Source organism: Nicotiana tabacum, chromosome 8 (assembly GCF_000715075.1).
Source record: "Nicotiana tabacum cultivar K326 chromosome 8, ASM71507v2, whole genome shotgun sequence".
NCBI classification, from domain to species: domain Eukaryota; kingdom Viridiplantae; phylum Streptophyta; class Magnoliopsida; order Solanales; family Solanaceae; genus Nicotiana; species Nicotiana tabacum.
In genome coordinates, this window is record NC_134087.1 from 41,656,698 (window position 1) to 41,676,211 (window position 19,514).

Sequence of the window (19,514 nt, forward strand, 5' to 3'; positions counted from 1 at the left end):
CTGAATGCTAGTTAATTAATTTCAGTTAGTTTCAGATTGGGCTAGGGTATTGGGTATAGCTGTTAAGGATAAGGGTAGGTTCAGTGATTTTGAAAGGCTTTCAGGGGTAATCTGGGTATGGAAAAGGGTAGTTCTGATAGGAATAGTAATATCAAGGTATAGGGAAGGGCAGTATAGGCATTGTATGGGTAGAGGAATACCTTAGGGCCTTCTAGAATGGGGTACAAGTGTAGATTTTAATAATTGTAGTGCAGTTACTTGTTTAGCAAGAAAAAACTAGAGGGACCAAACTGAAAATAGGGAGGGACTGATTGGCAAATCAAAACCTAATCTATTCTCTTTGGGGTTGCTTATAAAAGGGTATGAAATGCCTTGGGAAAAGGGGTCTACTCTCCATTTTCTTCTTTGAGCACTGAGTTTTCAATTTTAGTTCTTCCTTGCTTTTTTTTATTTCAGTTATCATTTTAATTCTAATATTATTCAGAAAAACAAAAACATCAACAATGGAGAAATCCGAAATAACTTCCTAGTTTCATCACTAGTCTTGGATTTCAATTTTTGGGTTTTGGGTTTAGCCTTACTCCAAAGGTGCTTAGGTGCAGCTGTGAGGGTCAGGGGTATGTTTTGAAGTATGTTAAACTGATCTGTGGGAGTCTGCTTATATTTCTGGTGTTTCAAAGCAATCTGCCTGTATTTCTGTGGTATAACATTGCTGGGTTTATTGCTGCTGCTGTTGAAAGTAGCTGATTCCTCTCCTTTTCCCTATTTCCATTTCACTTCCCAGGTACATTTCCTTGACTGGCATCTACGTAACTCCTAGTTGAAGTGGAGAAAATGAGAATGCTACTGGAATTTTGTTGCCTTTGGAAACATTGTCTGTTGATTGCCTTTTCATAGTTTAGTTTGTTTAAATTGTCTGACTGTTAATAATTGATTTAGTTGGTGTTGATTAGAGCCAATAACTGATTTGTATAATCGAGACTGATGAACTGTCAAGCATGAGTTTGATCATTTTAATTAGTAAGTGAGCACTTGGTATTTAAATTCATGTATGTAGTCATGGCTGTGGACTGTTTAGACTGTGCACTTCATGTTTATGAAATTGTAGTTTTCAGTTTGTTTAAGTTCCACTGTCTGCTGAAGTTAAAATTGCAAAGTGGTAATTGATTTTGAGTTCAGTACACATGACTGCTTTTAATTTTGGACTAATATGAATTGTACAACCAACAGCTTCATACTGGGCCATTTTTGGACCAGGCGTACTAGCGGGCAGCCCAGATTTGGGTTAGATGATAAATCGAACTAGGGCCTAGTTGCATCAAGGCTTGAGAAATTAGTTTAATCAAAGGGTGCCCAAGGATTCGATCCCTGGGTTGTACGACTGTTAATTAAAATTTTGGGCCTGTCTTATACCTAACGCCTAGCGTTCTAAAGGCCTGTGCCTGCAGCATGTGCAATGGCAAGACTTTGGGACTTAGGGGCTCAGAGCCCACTCGTTTAGAATTTCTTCCTGGGTGTTCAAATTCCAATTCGACAAAGTGTTGGCTTTAATCAATAAAAATTTAGATTTGGAAAGGTTGTTTAGTGAATTTCACCACCTTCCCCAAAATAACAATACGTTAGAACCTTTAAGCACGACTTACTTAAAGTACCTTCTTAAACTCGGGTGCGTATTGATGCGACCCAAATCCAAATCTCGACGAAGTCAAAATGCGTGGACAATCACGGGTGCATTGATTGTGACGTGGTTTGAAACGTGTTTTCATGACGTCGTAATTCCTAAAAATAAATAATGATACAAAAAAGGTTCACAAATTGAGACGAGCCTCACCGCACAAATAAATAAATGTGGGGCCCTCAATAAATGGTTATTAAAAATGATTAGAATTTGGGAGGGCCATTTAGCGAACTTCACGGCTTTTCCGCAAAATAATATTACGTTAGAATGTTTAGGCGCGATTTTAATTAAATAACCATCTTAAACTGGGGTGCGCATCAATGCGACTCAAATCCAAATCTCGACGAAGTCGAAATGTGTTGATAACCACGGGTGCATTGATTGCGACGTGGTTCGAAATGCGTTTTCACGACGTCGCAATTTATTATAATAAAAGTGGTTCAAAATTAAATAAAAGGCACATAAGCTAGCATGTATTGAAATTAGATAAAATCAAATATGACAATTAAGCGACCGTGCTAGAACCACGGAACCCGGGAATGCCTAACACCTTCTCCCGGGTTAACAGAATTCCTTACTCGGATTTCTGGTTCGCGGACTGTTAACAGAGTCATATTTTTCCCGGGTTCGGGATTCAACCGGTGACTTGGGACACCATTAATCTCCCAAGTGGCGACTCTAAAATCATAATAATTAAATCCCGTCCCGATTGTCCTTTAATTGGAAAAACTCCTTTATACCCTTTGTGGGGTGTAGGTAGAAAAAGGAGGTGTGATAGCTCTGGCGACTCTGCTGGGGAACGAACCCAGAATCTCTGGTTCAGGGTTCAGAATTCGAGCTTAGATAAATTGTTGTATTTGATTGTATCTGATTTTCCTACATGTTTTGTGCTGAATGTGCTAAATGTTACCGCTTTGATATTATCTGAACTGTATATAAACTGTGCCGACACCCTTCTCTCTTCACCTCCGGGGATGTGCTTACTGGTTGAGACTCCCTATTCTGTTAGTGTCATACCTTGAAATAAGAAAGAGGCCGGATAAGTTACGAAGCCGGATGGCCTTTTGGTTCCTGGTAAGTTGCCCCCTCCTCGACTCGAGTTGTTCGCTCGGGTACACAGTCTAGAATACTGACACAGGTTTTGAACATAGAATAACATGACTTCATGCCGGATCCCTAGTAGGAACGCTTATTTGCATCACGTTGCATTTGACTTAGGGGACTCAACACAGGGGTTGGGTCCGTCTAGGACTAGCAACCTGAAATGAAAAGACCATCCTGATGCATTCTCTTGTGCTGTGCATTCATTTGCTCCGAACCTGCATGTTGACCGGTTTCTGAATCTCGGGTGTTGGAAAATTGGAAAAACAAGGGAGAGAATGAAATAAATAGCAGTTGGAGAGTTAATTGATTATTTTAGAAATAAGAAATCAATAACCAATTACTGGCGAAACTCTGCCGAAATTTTCGAAAAAAAGGGAATTATTTATAGAAAAAGAGTCTTTATTTTGGGAAAGCATCAGTTGTTTCATTATTTTGTTGAGAAATAATAAAAATGAGAGTCCGTTTTTTTAAACTAGGAAATAAATTGTTTTAGTTGTTGAAAAAAAAATGTTTTGTTTTTAATAGTTGTTATTCGCTTATGCTAAAAACAAAGATGGAAAAGAGTCATGTTTAAAATAGTTCGGTTAATTTGCCCGAACTACGCCTGGTTTGATTCTCACAGGGCGTGAGATACGTAGGCAACCCTCGTCGGGTCCAACTTTCCCTTTTTTGCAAAAAATAACCAGAACGTATCAAAATTTTAAGTTTGTCATGAATAAACCAGATAATGCCGTTTTTGTCAAAATTAGCAAAATGTTCTCAAACGGGGCGCCGGAAGGCTGACCTTACGTAAATAGCCACCTTTGGTCATGTGTTTTTATTTTTATGTTGAAATAAAAAAAAAGGGAGCTAAGTAGGGCCATGTTTGAAAGGCAAGTTCTCCGCTTGAAAACACCTAGGTAATTTTTGAGTTGCAAATATAGACAGTTGTTTTTGAGTCAAACAAGAGTTTTCTTTTGCTTAAAAAACGCTTTAATAAATGTGCAGGATGAGCACGATGGTGAATGAGCCCTTTTCAATAATGACCAAAATCCCTTTTGAGCTGCAATTATGGTGGAATGATTTAGGCCAAGAGGGGCAAGACGAAGTGAGGAAATATTTGAAAGACCTTCCGGATTTATTAAACATTCAGCCTCGGGGGGATATTATCAGGGCATTGGTCGCCCATTGGGATTCGGCACATAATGTATTTCACTTTTCAGACTTTGAACTCATCCCAACATTGGAAGAAATAGCGGGTACATTGGAAGTGATCAAGCTCCATTGCGATTCAAATACTTGATTGCTCCTAGGGCCATTACCATACACCGATTCTTGGATTCCTTGAAAATTCCCCGAACAGTTCACCATCCAGATTTTGCAAAGGGTTTCTGCAATTTTCGCTTCATGTATGATAGATATGGCTATGTGGGCGGGTTCAATAATCCAGACTTTAAGCTTTGCAACAGAAATAGCCGACAAAAATGGGAGGAACACAGGCGAGTGGCGTTTATGATAGCTTTTTTGGGCCTCGTAATATTCCCAAGGAAAGATGGTAATATTCATCTGAAAGTAGCAGGCATCATCGGTACTTTGCAAACCATGGGGAAAAGTACTTTAGCACCTATGATTGTGGCTGATATCTTCAGAGCTCTCACTGCGTGCAAAGCTGGGGGAAAATTCTTTGAAGGATGTAATTTGTTGTTACAGATGTGGATGACTGAGCATTTGTGCCCTCGCTCTCAGTTATTGAGTTACGGTTCGGTTGAGAAAACTTATATAGGTGAATTTTACACAAGAATCAAAGGGGATAGTCTACCTGAAGGAGTCGTGGCCTGGGCATTACTATTTAGGAACCTCAACGCTGACCAGATACAGTGGGTGTTTGGATGGTTACCAGTCGTAAAGGTCATATATATGCCGGCAGCCCGCCCGCATTTTCTGTTGATGGGACTCAAAAGCATCCAGCCCTATGCGCCATATCGGGTTCTGAGGCAACTCGGTAGATATCAAGTAGTACCGAGAGATGAAGATTTGAGTACCCAAGTGGTCGAAATCAGTCCTGACGGTCAATTCCCCGAGGAAGAAGTTCGCCAAATTTGGAGCGAGTGTCAACATTTGATGGCAAACACTTGCGTGTCAGATAGGGTCAAAGGGGAAGTTGCCCCAGGGTATCACGAGTGGTTCAAAGGTGACGTGGCATGTGGGAGGCCGGCTAAAAGGCCTCACCTCTAAGATTTCGCCAAGTCATCCCAAGAGCAGTGGGACTGGTTAGCAAAGGAAGAAAGCTATCGAGTCGAGATTGGTAAACTAAAGCAGCAAGTTGAGAGTCTGAAATTCGAGAACAGTATACAAGTTGTCGCGGATCAAGGAGAAAAGAATAGACTGGCTCGAGAAAATGAAGCACTTAGGACCCAAATCCGACTGTTGAAGATAACCATCGATAAGCAACCGAGAAGCCGATCCGATGAACAATTGGTAAAAAGATTGGGAAGCGAAGTCAGAGAAGGGCGGGATGAGTTAGAAAAATTTGAAATGTCATGGCAGAAATCAAAGCACAGTGGGAGACAAGTACCGAAGAGCGTCGCCAATACTTGAATCAGTTGAAAAGGGACCATGAGAAAATTGTTGCCAATTTAAAGAGAAAAATGGTTGCCCTTGAGGGTAAAGCGGTTAGGCAGGCTAGAGATTTTGAAATTGAAAGTGGACATTGTTACGACTTGTTGGCCCGAATGGAGGCAGAAGTGTAGCAGCTGCAAGACCAGCACCTGCAAGACTCCCGAGCTTTAAAGACGTGCAGCGATCAGATAAGACGCTTGCTCATAGAAAAGATGCAAACAAAAGACAGGATTAGAGCCATTGCTCATGCTATTGTCAGGAGATGCCGGGTTTGTGAAGACATGACCCGTACTACTTTTATCTCAGCAGTGATGATCTATGTGAAGCGAACCATGAATGAGTTAGAGAAGCTTGAAAGGGATTTGGATCCTAGACCCGCGGCGAGGCCGAACGACGCCCCGCGGACACCTAAGTTTGAAGCACTAGAATATGCATAGTCCGTGTCTGTAATTTTCTACCATTTTTGAGTCAGTCTTTCGTATGTCTGTTATCTGCCCAGGTCAAGTATGTCTGAAGTTTTAGAGTCTGTATTTGCTTTTAAAAATTGCGTCTGTTAAGTTTCGTTTGTAATCGTTTGTTTTAATGATAAAAATTGATAATTGCGAAAAATTCTTACGTCTCCTTTTTATTTTCGCATTTATTTGCACGAACTACGCTTGGTCTGATTCGTGCGGGGTCACGATACGTAGGCAATCTCCATAGGATTCGACCATAATCGTAAGAAAATAAAAGGAAGAAAAGGAAAATAGAAGGAAAATCGAGAAAGAGAGAAAGAAAGAAAAGAGCGGAAAAATAGAAAGAGAAAGAAAAGCACAGAGAGGGATAAGATGAAAGAATGGTAAAAAGAAACAAGGAACGAAATGCCGGGATGGCGCATGCAATAGAGCAAATGCATAATGAATAACTGTATAAGTGCATTCATGCCAACATGCGGTTATTAAAATCTGATAAAACTTAATCGCTAACAAAGTGGTTGTCTAAATGTGTGAGTCCAGGCAGGTGGTTAGTTGATTGGCAATTCTGGCAACTCACCCGTACAACACCCGGTCGAAAGATCAAGTAAAAATGACAGGGCGGGATTCGGAAATCAGCATTGTAGACCCTTCGAATGAGGTTGAGGTAACCTATGTGGGTGCTATGAAAGAAGAGATGAGGAAATTAAAAGCACAAATGGCTGAAATGCATCGGGCATGGTCGCAGGGACATCTGGCACCACTATATCCTGCTAACCCATCTTACATCCCACCCCTGGCTCAAGCTCAGGAGCCTACCACTCCCCACACATCTTCAGCTTTCCCTTATCAGGCCCAGGGTTATGGTACCACGTCATACGCTCCCCCATCTCCACCCTCTAAACAGAACCCTCCACCACCCATGGTTCCCGTCTTTGTGGCACCTCCCCCAGCTCCACTACATAGATCATCCAGTGAGCCGCTATTCCAAGCTTACGACACCCAATATTACCCTCCCAAACCCACTTTCAAAGCACCTGAGCCATATACCTATTCTCCTCATTTTGAAATCCCGGGAGAAGTTGAGAAACCGGTCAAGAATGTAGAACAAGAGGAAGTGATTCGTAAAGTCAAAAGCCTGGAGCAATCCTTCAGGAACATGCATGGTTTAGGTAACCAAGTTAGCGTCGCATACAAAGATTTGTGCCCTTTTCCTGATGTCCAGTTTCCTGTGGGATTTAAGATGCCGAAGTTTGACTTATATGAGGGGCACGGTGACCCAGTAGCCCATTTGCGTGGTTTCTGTAGCAAAATGAGAGGTGTCAGGGGAAAGGATGAATTGTTGATAGCATATTTCGGTCAAATCCTGAGCGGGTCAGCGCTAGAATGGTACACGAGGCAAGACCCCAGCCGATGGTATACATGGGATGATTTGGCACAAGCATTCATTGGCCATTTTCAATATAACCTCGAGATAGTCCCCGATCGTCTGTCATTGTTGAAACTGGAGAAGAAACCTAGGGAAAGTTTTAGAGAGTTTGGTTTCCGATGGAGGGAACAAGCTGCAAGGGTTGATCCTCCCATGAGGGAGAGCGAGATGGTAGATTACCTCTTGCAAACATTGGAACCTACCTATTTTGGTCATCTAGTAACATCTGTCGGAAAGTCTTTTAATGAAGTGGTAAAGATGGGAGCCATGATTGAAGAAGGATTGAAATCTAACATGATATTGAGCTACTCAGCGTTGAAAGCAACCACCCAGGCCATCCAAAGCGGTACTGGTGGTGTGCTTGGGAAGAAGAAGAAAGAAGAAGTTGCTGCAGTTGAAGCTAGTGCTTGGTCCAGGCCCAATAACCCTCCACTCTACTACAACCAACCCAGACCCCACCACCCAAACTATCAATAAACCCCATATGGCCCGCCGCAACACTATTATCCACCACCAGAACCACACTTTTCTATCCACCACGCCCAGACCTACACTTAACCCCCAGTGCACTTGCAATGGCGTACACTAAGTCCCCAAAATACACAGCCACACCCACAAAACACCTATCCACCTCCCAAGGCTAACAGACCAGGAACCAACTTCCGCCCGAACCAAGCTTTTAGAAGTGAGAAGGCCCCAAACAGAAAAACATTTACTCCGCTGGGAGAATCTTACACTACTCTCTTCCACAGATTGAAACAGTTGGGAATGCTAACCCCAGTTGAATCCAAAAAACCAAATCCTCTTCCCAGAAACCTGGACCACTCTGTTAGCTGCGAGTATTGCTCAGGGATGCCGGGGCATGATACTGAAAAATGCTGGAAGTTGAAAAACACGATACAAGAGCTCATTGATAATCGTCGTATTGAAGTACAGGCTCTAGAAGCCCCGAACATCAATCAAAATCCGTTACCAGCACATTACGAGGCCAACATGATCGAACTGATACATAAGGGGGCAGAGCTTAAGAAACCGTCGCAGGTGGTTATGGTGATTCGTTCTACGGAGGCCAACGAAGAGACAGTGAGTGCAAGGCCAGTGGTTCAGTTAAAAGCAATAAAAGACAAGCCAGTGGTGGTAATGGGAAAAGGACCATTTGCGATTGCAAAAAAGCCTGAACCAGTCAAGTTAATGGTACCAGGGTTATCATCTGCACCCGTGGTGGTGGTGAAAGGAGCTTATATAGAACCGGTTATCATAAAACCGGTAGTCCAATTACCCATGGTTGACAGCAAAGCCGTACCGTGGAGATATGACAAGGTAGTGGTGACATACAAAGGAAAGGAAATTGAGGAAGAGAGTTGTGAAGCACAAGGACTAACCCAGTCGGGACGTTGTTTCGCTCCCGAAAAGTTAAGAAAGGCTAAGGGCGCTAAAGGAAATCCAGTTCCAGTCAAGAAAGCTGTGACGGAAGAAGAGACAGAAGAGTTTTTGAAAAAGATGAAAGTACAAGATTATTCCATTGTTGAACAACTGAGAAAAACATCGGCTCAAATCTCGTTGTTGTCGTTACTGATTCACTCTGATGAGCATTGTCGAGCTTTAATGAAGATATTGAATAAGGCTCATGTGCCCGAAAAAATTTCAGTGAACCATCTAGAGACAATTGCCAACAAGATCTTTTAAGTGAACAGGGTAGCATTTTCTGATGATGAATTGCCTATGGAAGGCACAGAACACAACAAGGCTCTCTATTTGACGGTCAAATGTGAAGGTTCAATGGTTACTCGGGCACTAATCGATAACGGGTCGAGTGCTAATATTTGCACGTTATCCACATTGAACAAGTTAAAGATCGATGAGGATAGAATACGCAAAAATAGCATTTGTGTTCGAGGGTTCGACGGAGGGGGAACAAACACAGTAGGGGATATTGTACTCGAATTCACTATTGGCCCAGTCGAGTTCACGATGGAATTTCAGGTGTTGGATGCTGCAGTATCCTATAATCTTTTACTGGGTCGACCATGGATTCATGCGGCCAAAGCCGTGCCCTCCACGCTGCACCAAATAGTCAAATTCGAGTGGGACAGACAAGAAATTGTGTTACATGGGGAAGATCCCACATGTGCCATGAATGATGCCATTGTACACTGAAGATGATAGGGGACCATGGGTTTATCAGGTCTTTGATACGGTTCCGGTGAGCAGAGTGCCCGAGGGTAAAAGCATGCCATGTCCCAGGGTGCCAGCTGCGACCGTCATGGTAGTGTCAGAAATGCTGAATAACGGGTTCGTGCCCGGGAAAGGTTTGGGGGTTGAACTTCAGGGCATTACTCGACCTGTGTCTTTGCCCAAAAATCTGGACACCTTCGGGTTAGGGTTCAAACCAACAGCGGCAGATGTCAGAAGGGCCCGTAAATTGAAGAAGAAAGCTTGGGTTCTTCCTAAACCAATTCCTCGATTGTCCAGGTCCTTCGTCAGGCCGGGTATCAAGAAACAGTCATTGGCAAATATGCAGGTTCGTTAATTGGGGCAGAGGGGAATTTGGATAATGTGTTTGAGAAAGTATTTGCTGAAATAAACATGGTTGAGGCCGGGGAAGGGTCAAGCAGAGCAGACATACAGTACATCGGACCACATGCTAACATCAACAATTGGGAAGCTACTCCTCTTCCAGTTCGGAGGGAGTCGTGGTAGTGGGTTTTATTTTCCTTTTTGTCACCTGGATTATTCCAGGGTTTGTAATCCAATTGCCATGTTCCGTCCGTTTAGATGAGTTAAAACTTTGTTGTCTTGACATTTAATGAAATGCAATTTTCTCCGTCCCTAATTTTCTTTCCATTTTCTTCTCTTTTCTTTCTTTATACAGTCCTTTTTATGCTGATATCAATGATATGACATGTATGAGGAACCTTCGGCCCAGTTTTAAAAGCCAATCTAGCTCAGAAAGGTAATACAAGAGATCGAGTGTGATGATGGGGTGGATTGTAACGTTGATGAAGCTTATGAGGAAATTAGTAAAGAATTAAGTCATTTTGAAGAAAAACCCAAACCTAACCTAAATGACACAGAAGCGGTTAATCTAGGGGACCAAGACAATGTGCGAGAAACTAAAGTAAGTGTGCATCTGGAGCCATAACTCAAGGAGGAGATAATTAAAGTATTGCATGAGTACAAAGATATTTTTGCATGGTCGTATGATGATATGCCAGGTCTAAGCACCGATTTGGTGGTTCATAAATTACCCACTGATCTGACACTCCTTCCTATCAAGCAAAAGTTGAGAAAGTTCAAAACGGACATAAGTGTGAAGATCAAAGAAGAGATTACCAAGCAGTTTGAGGCAAAGGTCATTCAGGTTACACGGTACCCCACTTGGTTAGCTAATGTCGTGCCTGTGCCGAAGAAAGATGGCAAGACCAGGGTGTGCGTCGATTATCGAGACCTTAACAAGGCAAGTCCAAAAGATAATTTTCCATTGCCCAACATCCATATACTGATCGACAATTGTGCCAAACATAATATTGGTTCTTTTGTGGATTGTTATGCGGGTTATCATCAGATTCTAATGGACAAGAAGGATGCAGAAAAGACGGCATTCATCACGCCGTGGGGAACATATTGTTATCGGGTCATGCCGTTTGGTTTGAAAAATGCTGGGGCAACTTATATGAGGGCCATGACAACCATCTTCCATGATATGATACATAAGGAAATCGAGGTATACGTGGATGATGTGATCGTGAAGTCTAGACAGCAATCCGACCATGTCAGACATTTGAGAAAGTTCTTTCAAAGGCTTCGCAGGTACAATCTGAAGCTCAATCCTGCAAAGTGTGCTTTCGGGGTGCCATCCGGGAAGTTGTTGGGGTTTATAGTCAGCCGGCGGGGTATTGAATTAGACCCGTCAAAGATCAAAGCTATTCAGGAGTTGCCACCTCCAAGAAACAAAACCGAGGTGATGAGTTTGTTGGGAAGATTGAACTATATCAGCAGGTTTATTGCTCAGCTCACGGCGACATGTGAACCAATTTTCAAGTTGTTGAAGAAAGATGTCGCGGTCAATTGGACTGATGAATGTCAAGAGGCTTTTGATAAGATAAAGGGGTATTTGTCAAACCCACCCATGTTGGTTCCGCCAGAACCAGTGAGGCCTTTGATTTTATATCTGACAGTTGTGGACGGTTCATTTGGCTGTGTACTGGGGCAGCACGATGTTACGGGCAGAAAGGAGCAGGCTATCTATTATCTCAGGAAGAAGTTCACATCTTACGAGGTTAATTATACTCATCTGGAAAGGACATGTTGCGCCCTAACTTGGGTGGCACAGAAGTTGAAACATTATTTGTCATCTTACACTACTTACCTTATATCTCGCTTGGACCCGTTGAAGTATATTTTTCAGAAACCCATGCCCACAGGAAGGCTTGCAAAGTGGCAGATCTTGCTTACAGAATTTGACATTATATACGTGACGCGGACTGCCATGAAAGCACAGGCATTAGCCGATCATTTGGCTGAGAACCCCGTCGATGAAGATTATGAGCCTTTGAAAACCTATTTCCCTGATGAAGAGGTGATGCACATTGATGAATTGGAACAAGCAGAGAAGTCGGGATGGAAACTTTTCTTTGATGGGGCTGCAAATATGAAAGGCGTGGGAATAGGAGCAGTACTAATTTCGGAAACAGGTCAGCATTACCCTGTTACGGCTCGGCTTCGTTTCTACTGTACAAACAACATGGCAGAATATGAGGCATGTATATTGGGATTGAGATTAGTTGTGGATATGGGTGTACGGGAAATCTTGGTCATGGGTGACTCGGACTTACTGGTACACCAGATTCAAGGAGAATGGGAAACGCGGGATTTAAAGCTTATACCGTATCGGCAGTGTCTGCATGAGCTTTGCCAGCGTTTTCAGGCCATAGAATTCAGGCACATTCCAAGGATTCATAATGAGATTGCTGACGCTTTGGCGACTTTGGCGTCAATGTTACACCATCCAGATAAGGCTTATGTTGATCCATTGCAGATTCAAGTCCGTGATCAACATGCTTACTGTAATATGATAGAAGAGGAAATTGATGGAGAGCCATGGTTCCATGATATCAAAGAGTACATTAAAATAGGAGTATATCCGATACAGGCCACTGGTGATCAGAAAAGAATGATTCGGCGATTGGAAAGTGGGTTTTTCCTTAGTGGAGGAGTGTTGTACAAAAGAACTCCAGATCTCGGGTTGTTGAGATGTATAGATGCAAGGCAGGCCACAACTATCATGACTGAGGTACATTCCGGAGTTTGTGGACCGCATATGAGTGGGTATGTTCTAGCAAAAAAGATTCTCCGAGCGGGTTATTATTGGCTCACGATGGAGCGGGACTGTATCAATTTTGTGCGTAAGTGTCATCAATGCCAAGTACATGGAGACTTGATTCATTCTCCACCATCAGAATTACATACGATGTCCTCACCATGGACTTTTGTTGCGTGGGGTATGAATGTTATTGGGCCAATTGATCCAGCAGCATCAAATGGGCACAGGTTTATTTTGGTAGATATAGATTATTTTACCAAGTGGGTGGAAGCTATGACATTCAAGTCTGTGACTAAGAAAGCTGTAGTCGATTTCGTGCATTAAAATATCATCTGTCGGTTTGGGATTCCAAAGGTAATCATCACAGATAATGGGGCTAATCTTAATAGTCATTTGATGAAGGAGACATGTGAGAAATTTAAGATTACTCACAGGCATTCTACTCCGTACCGTCCCAAGGCAAATGGTGCGGTCGAAGCAGCCAATAAGAATATAAAGAAAATACTCCGGAAGATGGTTGAAGGATCTAGACAGTGGCACGAGAAATTGCCTTTTGCATTGTTAGGATATCGCACCACCGTTCACACCTCAGTAGGGGCGACTCCTTACTCACTGGTATATGGTACCGAGGCAGTAATACCCGCAGAAGTGGAAATCCCATCCCTGCGAATCATTGCCGAGGTTGAGATTGATGATGATGAATGGGTGAAAAGCCATCTTGAGCAGTTGGGTTTGATCGACGAGAAGAGATTGGCATCAGTGTGTCATGGCCAATTATACCAACGAAGAATGGCAAGAGCATACAACAAGAAAGTGCGTCCAAGGAAATTCGAAGTCGGGTAATTAGTCCTAAGGAGGATTTTGCCTCATTGGGCTGAAGCGAAAGGAAAGTTTGCTCCTAACTGGCAGGGACCGTTTGTAATAACCAGAGTGTTGTCTAATGGAGCATTGTATTTGACAGATGTGGAAGGAAAATGTATAGAAATGGCCATCAATTCCGATGCGGTTAAGAGATACTATGTATGATTTCTTTATTTTCTGAATGTATCTATTTGTATCTGGTATATCTTAAAGATTGAAATGATGAAGGCATTTTATCCTGCTATCCAAACACCCTTATCCCTTGTTATCCCCTTCGAGCCTTACTTATTTTTCATACCCCTCTTTCGGAATCAACAGCACTATCAGGGAACACAGGTGCCGAACATAAAGGAAAGAAAAAAAAAAGAGAAGAAGAAAAAGAAAACAAAAAGAAAAGAAGAAAAGAAAAAGAAAAGAAAGAAAAGAAAGAGAGAAGAAGAAAAAGAAAAGAAAGAAAATCACAACAACAAGGGCTAAATATAATGAACTACGTTTGACTTGATCCCGAAAGGGCACGTAGGCAGCCTTACTCTGAGGTTCAGTCATACCAAATAGAAATCCAAAAATCCCCAAGCAAGAAACTGGGGCAGAAGTTGTGATTGTTATGAAAGTTGGATTCCAAAAGTTGTAATTTGAACCCATTCGAATTGTTTTGAGCCTTTTATACCTTTCTTTCTAACCCAATCCAAAAGCCTACATTACGGTCGAAAGAAAGACCTTTTGATCAATTTCTAAGAAATGCCAGGACGAGCAGGTGACGGTAATTCGTATCAGTGGCGACACTCTGGTTCAAGCAAGAAAAAGCGAAAGTAAAATGAGAGAGTCTTATTGGTGAAAACCTTCACGGGCACCGTAAGGCGACGGGAGATGAGAGAAAATAAATGAGAGGGCCTTATTGGTGGAAACCCTCGCGGGCACCTTGAGGCGAAAGTGAGTCGGAAAACGTTTGAATGGCAAAAGGTATGTGGGTGGAAAATGTTTCGAGGCACCGTAGTGAAGCAAAGTTAAGATCTGGGTAATCCAAACAAGTTCGGAAGTTTTGGGAAACAAAGTATGGCGATTTAAAGCCGGTTACTTGGACAGATTGGGCCGATAAATTCGAAATGCATGTCATAACCATTGGTACCAGCTGTCTCGCTCAGATAAGTTTCTTTTCCTTCTCTTTTTGAAATAGTCATCTGGTTTTGGATTCTTCTTATCCTTAACTCAAAAATCGTCGCATTACATTTTCTATTGAGGGTTTTATCTAGCTGAGATATTCCAGTGCTAGTTTCGGTCAAAGCAAGCATAAAGGACTTCAAAGCTCACTACCGGTTTCTAGAATTGCAAAACACAACGTGGTCAAATTATGTCAAAAACAACTTTATGTCAAGTGGAACACGGGGAATTAACGGAAGTTTCATCGGTGAAATGATTGGGGAATGTCGGGGGAAAGGCAAAAGCTTAAACAAAAGGTCCAAAAATGAAATAACAGCATGGGTGTAAAACATTTAGGTCGCCGGATGTTGGGAAATTTTAAAGTTGGTTAGAAAGTCAAGCGGTTCAGGGACAGGGCGTGGAAGGCAGTCAACACAAAGCAAGCCAGTGGAAGGATTTTTCAGCAAGAAGGCCATCAACTAACCACCATTTTAAACTGACGAAATTTTCTTTAATTATAACAAAGGCAGAAAGTTAGCCGTTGAAAAGGAATTCTCCAAGAAGGAAAACAAGCAGTAATCAGGTTTGATCGCAAAGTGCGGTTTGATTAAATACGAGATAGTCTTGAAGTGCATAAGGGGAATGGAATTTGATTGCAAAGCTGGCATGATTAGAATAAGTACAAGTTGTCAGGACCTTCCTGGATAATAGGACGTAATTCATATACCCGAAAGTCAGGAGTCCGCTTGGAAAATAGAGACATATCATTCATATTTTTAAGCAGTCAGGGGCCCGCCTGAAGAACGTAGGTGATATAATTCAAGTTTTTAGCTTCCCTTCAATCTCTTTGTTCGTATAGTAATCAGGAGTCCGCCTGAAGAATAGAGACATACAATTTAATTTTAGTAATCAGGAGTCCGCCTGAAGAATAGAGACATACAATTTAATTTTAGCAATCAGGAGTCCGCCTGAAGAATAGAGACATACAATTTAATTTTGGTAATCAGGAGTCCGCCTGGAGAATAGAGACATACAATTTAATTTTAGCAATCAGGAGCCCGCCTGGATAATGAAGGAGTAGTTTTAATTTTAGGTTCAAAAGTCAGGAGCCCGCCTGGAAAATGGAGGTGTTAAATATTTTAGCAGTCGAAATCAGGAGCCCGCCTGGAGAACATAGGTGATATAATTCAATTTTAGCTTTCAATCAATCTCTTTGTTTATTTTGAAGACAGGAGCCCGCCTGAAGAATAGAGGCATGCGATTCAAGTTTCAGAAGTCAGGAGTCCGCCTGTATAACAGAGGAATACGTACAGTTCAGGTTTCAGAAGTCAGGAGCCCACCTGTATAACAGAGGAATACGTACAGTTCAAGTTTCAGAAGTCAGGAGCCCGCCTGTGTAATAGAGGAATACACACAGTTCAAGGTTCGGAAGTTGGGAGCCCGCCTAAGGGAATGGCAATATGGATTTTTATCGAGAAAGAACAAGACAATGAGGCGACAAAGAAACACAAGACAACAAGGCAACAAGGAAGTACAAGAGCAAGTTTGAAGAATTTAGATAGGATTTTTGGTAATTCATAGAGCATAGTTGGTTTAGTTTCTTTTATCTTTGACATGATGTAATGAGGGAGGTCAGCAAGCAGCAACAGCAGCAGTAATAGCAGCAAGCGCAGTGCAATCACAGTTCCTGGTAGTCCCAGCTACCAGACACTCTCGAACTACACTGACCTGATTCCTGTTTAGCCCAGGATATGTAGGAAACCTCCGAAGCAAGATGCGGTCAAACTTTTCAAAAATGCTTCGCGCGGAATTTTCAAACGGGCAAAAATCGCTCGTATTTGCTCACTTGTCTTTGCCCGAAAACCTTTCGCGTTTCCGAGCAAAGAGGGGCAGCTGTGAGCACGTGATTTTTGCCCTATGTATGAATAATTCCCAAAATACCAAACAAAATAATTTTTCTTTATTTTTACAATTTTTGTGCATTTTGGCGTCATTTTCTGATAATTGTTGCATTTTATTTGTGCGTGTTAATTTTTTATAAAATACAAAAATATGCATTTTTGCATTTAGGTTTTAGTTTTATATTTTTAGTATCAATTAAGGATTAATTTGTTTAGAACAAAACATGAAAAATCACAAAAAATAGTTCACTTTTGCATTCTTAATGATTTTATTGAGAATTTGTCACAAAATAGTTTTTGAACAATTTTAGGAATTAATTAGTCTTTGTTTTAAAACAATCAGGATTTCATGTTAAGTTTTACATCTTTATAAAAATTATAAAAATTATTATAAAAATTGTAAAAGCAAGAAAATAAAATAAAAAAAGAAAATAAGAGTATAAAAGTGGTCTTATTTAAGACCCAAAATTTGGGCCAAATGCATTAAAACATTTCAGGCCCAAACATCTCAATTCAGTCCAGGCCAAGTCCCTACCCAGTCCCCCCCCCCCCCCTTCTAGACAAAACGGCGTCGTTTCGGGGTCCCTGGATCAGGACCGTTGGATCTCATTAATCCAACGGTCCGGAACTAACGAGGTTCTTAGTATTTAAGTGTCCGAACCTTTCCCCCCACCCCCATTTGCCTCATCTTCCTCACCCCACCCCTTCTCCTCAAACCCTAATCCGCGCCGCCCCTAAATCCCTCGCCGGCGGTGAACACAACCTACGTCGTTCACCCTGAGATTAACACCACAGATCCCCCCCACCCTCCTCTTTTCATTGCACCAACTGGTTTACCTCGAATAAGGCCAGAACTCTTCGAATCTTGGTTTGAAGTTTTCCGGCCAAGTGACAAGTTCCTCCAAGTCAGTCCAAAATCACACCCCACAACCCCCAACCCTTCCTCAACACTAATCCGTGGTTGTTTTCTTTCAAATCACCATGAAACGACCCGAATCTTAGATCTAAGAATTTCTGGCCAAACCCTAAAACCAAATCCTTTTGATTTCGAACCGTAGTATCCTTAACCATGTGTTCTCTTGTAAGAACACATGGTTAGGGATGTTACGCATCAAAAATCTGAACGGATTCAGATATTTCTGACTGGGTGGAGTCCCTATTGCCTCTGTGAGTTTTTTTACTGCTTCTTTTTACTCGCATGTTTGAAGTATTCTTTACGGTTTTGTTTCGTTAATTGTTTTGTTAATTTTATGGTTTAAGTGTATTAGCTTAAGTTCTGTTAATTACTGTTGATTCTGAGTTTGATATTTGGTTGAATGATTGTAAGTTCATGGTTTAAGAATTAGTTTAAAGTTCACTTAATATTAATCATGGTAGCTTAAGCTCAGTTTAATTTCGTTTAGCCTGTTTGAGTTGGTATAATTGAACAGAATTGGTTTTGGTTAGTCTAATTAGTTAGTTTCTGAATGCTAGTTAATTAATTTCAGTTAGTTTCAGATTGGGCTAGGGTATTGGGTATAGCTGTTAAGGATGAGGGTAGGTTCAGTGATTTTGAAAGGCTTTCAGGGGTAATCTGGGTATGGAAAAGGGTAGTTCTGATAGGAATAGTAATATCAAGGTATAGGGAAGGGCAGTATAGGTATTGTATGGGTAGAGGAATACCTTAGGTCCTTCTAGAATGGGGTACAAGTGTAGATTTTAATAATTGTAGTGCAGTTACTTGTTTAGCAAGATAAAACTAGATGGACCAAACTGAAAATAGGGAGGGACTGATTGGCAAATCAGAACCTAATCTATTCTCTTTGGGGTTGCTTATAAAAGGGTATGAAATGCCTTGGGAAAAGGGGTCTGCTCTCCATTTTCTGCTTTGAGCACTGAGTTTTCAATTTCAGTTCTTCCTTGCTTTTTTTTTTTTGATTTCAGTTAGCATTTTAATTCTAAGATTATTCAGAAAAATAAAAACATCAACAATGGAGAAATCCGATATAACTTCACAGTTTCATCACTAGTCTTGGATTTCAATTTTTGGGTTTTGGGTTTAGCCTTACTCCAAAGGTGCTTAGGTGCAGCTGTGAGGGTCAGGGTTATGTTTTGAAGTATGTTAAACTGATCTGTGGGAGTCTGCTTATATTTCTGGTTTTTCAAAGCAATCTGCCTGTATTTCTGTGGTATAACATTGCTGGGTTTGTTGCTGCTGCTGTTGAAAGTAGTTGATTCCTCTCCTTTTCCCTATTTCCATTTCACTTTCCAGGTACATTTCCTTGACTGGCATCTATGTAACTCCAAGTTGAAGTGGAGAAAATGAGAATGCTACTGGAATTCTGTTGCCTTTGGAAACATTGTCTGTTGATTGCCTTTTCATAGTTGAGTTTGTTTAAATTGTCTGACTGTTAATAATTGATTTAGTTGGTGTTGATTCGAGCCAATAACTGATTTGTATAATCGAGACTGATAAACTGTCAAGCATGAGTTTGATCATTTTAATTAGTAAGTGAGCACTTGGTATTTAAATTCATGTATGTAGTCAGGGATGTGGACTGTTTAGACTGTGCACTTCATGTTTATGAAATTGGTTTTCAGTTTGTTTAAGTTCCACAGTCTGCTGAAGTTAAAATTGCAAAGTGGTAATTGATTTTGAGTTCAGTACACATGACTGCTTTTAATTTTGGACTAATATGAATTGTACAACCAACAGCTTCATACTGGGCCATTTTTGGGCCAGGCGTACTAGCAGGCAGCCCAGATTTGGGTTAGATGATAAATCGAACTAGGGCCTAGTTGCATCAAGTCTTGAGAAATTAGTTTAATCAAAGGGTGCCCAAGGATTCGATCCCTGGGCTGTACGACTGTTAATTAAAATTTTGGGCCTGCCTTATACCTAATGCCTAGCGTTCTAAAGGCATGTGCCTGCAGCATGTGCAATGGCAAGATTTTGGGCCTTAGGGGCTTAGAGCCCACTCGTTTAGCATTTCTTCCTGGGTGTTCAAATTCCAATTCGACAAAGTGCTGGCTTTAATCAATAACAATTTAG

General features: G+C 41.5%; 1 pseudogene; it reads left to right on the forward strand.

Annotated features, from left to right (window-relative positions):
• The window catches only part of LOC142163058 (mitogen-activated protein kinase kinase kinase 20-like), a 53,764-nt pseudogene that overhangs the window by 17,263 nt on the left and 16,987 nt on the right, over window positions 1–19,514 (forward strand).